The 3,154-nt window shown below is 47.0% G+C and overlaps 1 pseudogene; it reads right to left on the bottom strand.

The window, feature by feature from the left end:
- Positions 1 to 1,965: 1,965 nt before the first annotated feature.
- Positions 1,966 to 2,788, bottom strand: LOC101632691 (annotated as a pseudogene).
- Between the last annotated feature and the right edge of the window lie 366 nt (positions 2,789 to 3,154).

The following is a 3,154-nucleotide window of genomic DNA, read 5'->3' as shown; positions in this document are numbered from 1 at the left end:
AAAACAGCCTCCAGAGTGTCTCCAAGTCAATGTTTATGCTGCACTTGGAACCCAGGCCATTGCTCCAGGGTTTCCTCTGTGGAGCTACCACTAACTACATGGGTGCACTATTTTCCAATTTAGAATTCAAGTTTTTAACATGGGTCAAATTCAGGTAATTGTTACCATTCATGTTAAGTCAGTGAATATACCACTCAGATTTAATAGCTTCATTGTGTCCTCTTATTTGTCATCTTCCATGTATCCAGAGGGTCTGGTCAGCATGGTGGTCTGCAGGCATGGCGGTCCCTTCTATGAGGGCCACCTTGTCCCTCATAGGAAAGAGCCTAATATGTAGAAGTGAGGCCCTGGATTCAGCCACCTCGAGCCCTGGAACCTCTGGAGTCGCTGGTCCTTCAACCTCTGCTGTCCTCCTGGCCCTTCACTAGCTCTGCTTTCTTCCCATCAACTGGGCAGATACACCTACAACACAGGGTGCTATTTACCATTCAGTGTGATCATAATCCAGAATTTGGTAAATTTTAAAAAGATGTACATTATTTTTGCACTGTCCACATTACATTCCTTTTTGTTGAATCCCATCTGTTTTGAAACAAATCCAGAAAGGAAATGTGTTTGTTTAGGCATTTACCTTTGAAAAGCCATCTTTCCTCCATCCACATTTCTTCTCTCCAAGCAGCCACTTCTTATCAAGCTGCCATCTTATCAGTATTCCTTCTCTAGACCCCCAGACCTCTGATACTTTGAGGAATCTCTGGGAGCCTCCATCTTCTGCTGACCTCAAAGAAGGCCTGTTTCTGCTCTCTGCCACTGTTGGGGGAAAAACAACAACAATAAAATTCAGCTGCTCACTTCCCTGGGGCTCTTTTGCCCCTACATGGCACCAGATCCTCTCTGTGATCTCACCAGATATTTGGAATGGATGTTTGGGGAGCCTTGGAGATGCTGATCCCTCCTGGTGGCTGGTGCAGAGAACATGGACACTGTGCATCCTGTGCTCCCTGGAATTCTGTGCTCCCTGTTATATGAGTCCCACGCCTGTATGTTTCATGCTTCTGCCTCACCCCTCTGTCCACACTTAGCCCCTGGTCCATCTCCAGAACCTAACCCTTCTCCTGGGTGATCTTGTACACCATGGTCACTAGGTGGCTGCCCTTTGGGCAGGACTTATGGATGGTATGGTGGTGGATATACTCAGTCTTTAGCTGCATGGATTCTGTTACTGAGATGTTTCTGTTTACAGAGTGGTATACACAAACAACAGGCTTTTAAGACCAAGTTCAGTATCCTGCTAGTGGCCTTCTAATCTTGGCTCTGACCACAGGGAGAGGCTGGTGTTTTATCAGGTTCTGGAGGGGATTTTCTTCATGGGGGCTGTTTTCGTCCGGTGCTGCTGCATTGCTGTGGAAGTGGAGGTGGCATCCATAACCTGGGGGTGGTCTCAGGGTCATGCTGTGTGGCTGGGGGGCTGAGCTAGAGGTGGTGATCCTGAATTTTGGATTGCTCTTCTGCTGTGAGGCTGATGTTGAGGTTGAAGTCCTTTGCACTGGGCTGGCCATGAGGTTGGCCAATGCTGGCATTGTATTCCTTTCTTTCTGCCCTGACTCCTCAGGGTGAAGCAAACTGGAAATTACAGGCTCCTTCACTTTTAGGGTTTTCTTCTTTGAAACATTGGGCTGAATATGGCAGTCCTGGGAAGGACTGTCACTGTCCAGGCAAGTGACAGGGGAGGACTTTCCCAAGACAGCATCACCTTGCCCCTCCTGCTTTTTCAAGTGAAGTATAAGATAAGTGGCCATGATATAATCGAACTTCCTTTCCACTAGAGAACTGTGGATTTGGTCCTCCTCAAACCCCATGGTGACTATGGCTTCTGTCATGGCCAGGTCGTGGTGGTAGTGGGTCAGTTTCCTGAAGGCCAAGAGTTCCTTTTTCATTTCAACCCAGGGGTGTGCGATGAGTTCTTTAATTGTGTTCCGGCTCTGGGGGTTCAGAGTCAACATTTTCTTCAGCAGATCCCTGCACTGATCTGAGAGGTAGGTGGGCATGTAGCCACAGGTAGCCACTGATGATATGCTGCCTGAGTTTCCAAAGGTTGTCCCCTACAAAGGGCAGCAACCCAGTCACCATGAAGTAGAGCACTACACCCAGGCTCCAGATGTCCACGGTGGGGCCATAGTGTCTGTGGAGACGGTAGATCTCAGGAGCAGCATACTCTGGGCTGCCGCAGAATGTGCTCAGCTTCTTGTTGGAATACTGCATGCTCAGGCCGAAGTCTGCCAGTTTGATGTTCTTTTGCTGATCCATTAAGAGGTTCTCGGGCTTCAAGTCCCTGTGCACAATTCCCTTTCCATGGCAGTAGCTTAGGGCAGAGAGGATTTGCTCAAACTTGCCTCGGGCCTCGTTCTCCATCAGGCGTCCATGATCCAGTAGGTAGTCATATAGGTCCCCACCTTCCGCGTATTCCATCACCAAGATGAGCTGGTTCTTAGTGTCCAGAACTTGGAAGAGCTGTACTATGTGTGGGTGGCTCAGAGTCTTCATGATGCACACCTCTCTGGCCAGGGACGCTTTGCGCACCCACCATGACTTCCGGATGATCTTCAAGGCCACCTTGGTGCCTGTGAGAGTGTGCCGGGCAAGCTTCACCTTGCCGTAAGTGCCCTCACCCAGGGTTCTGAGGACCTGGTAACTTCTGATTATATTGTCCTTAGAACCAAAGTTGCTGAGCATAGTGACCAGGCACCTGAGTGCACTCACTATAATGCTTAGCAGTCTGACTATCCTAATCAGCACTACACTAAATATGTTAACCAGTACTAACTATGATTACTACATTAACCAGTATTAACTATTCTGTATTTATTAACTATGCTAACAAAGAATACTAAGCTAGCTAAACTAAATGCAAACAATGCTAACTTAACTATAGCAACAGCACTAACTATACTAATCTTACTAGTAATATTAACTACAGAAAAAACAAAATGAAATCACAACCAAAAAAAAACTAAAAACCCAGAGAAATAGAAATAAAATAACTAATAAATGAATAAACCAAAATAAAAACGACATAAGCCAAAGCATGCTAGCTTTGTCTGCGTCCCACAGGTCACTATGCAAAGCTTCCCTGCTCCCAAGGACATAGCCCCTG

Source organism: Condylura cristata, unplaced genomic scaffold, assembly GCF_000260355.1.
Source record: "Condylura cristata isolate star-nosed mole 26May11 unplaced genomic scaffold, ConCri1.0 scaffold00049, whole genome shotgun sequence".
Classification (NCBI taxonomy): Eukaryota; Metazoa; Chordata; class Mammalia; order Eulipotyphla; family Talpidae; genus Condylura; species Condylura cristata.
This window is presented reverse-complemented; position numbering and strand designations above follow the sequence as displayed.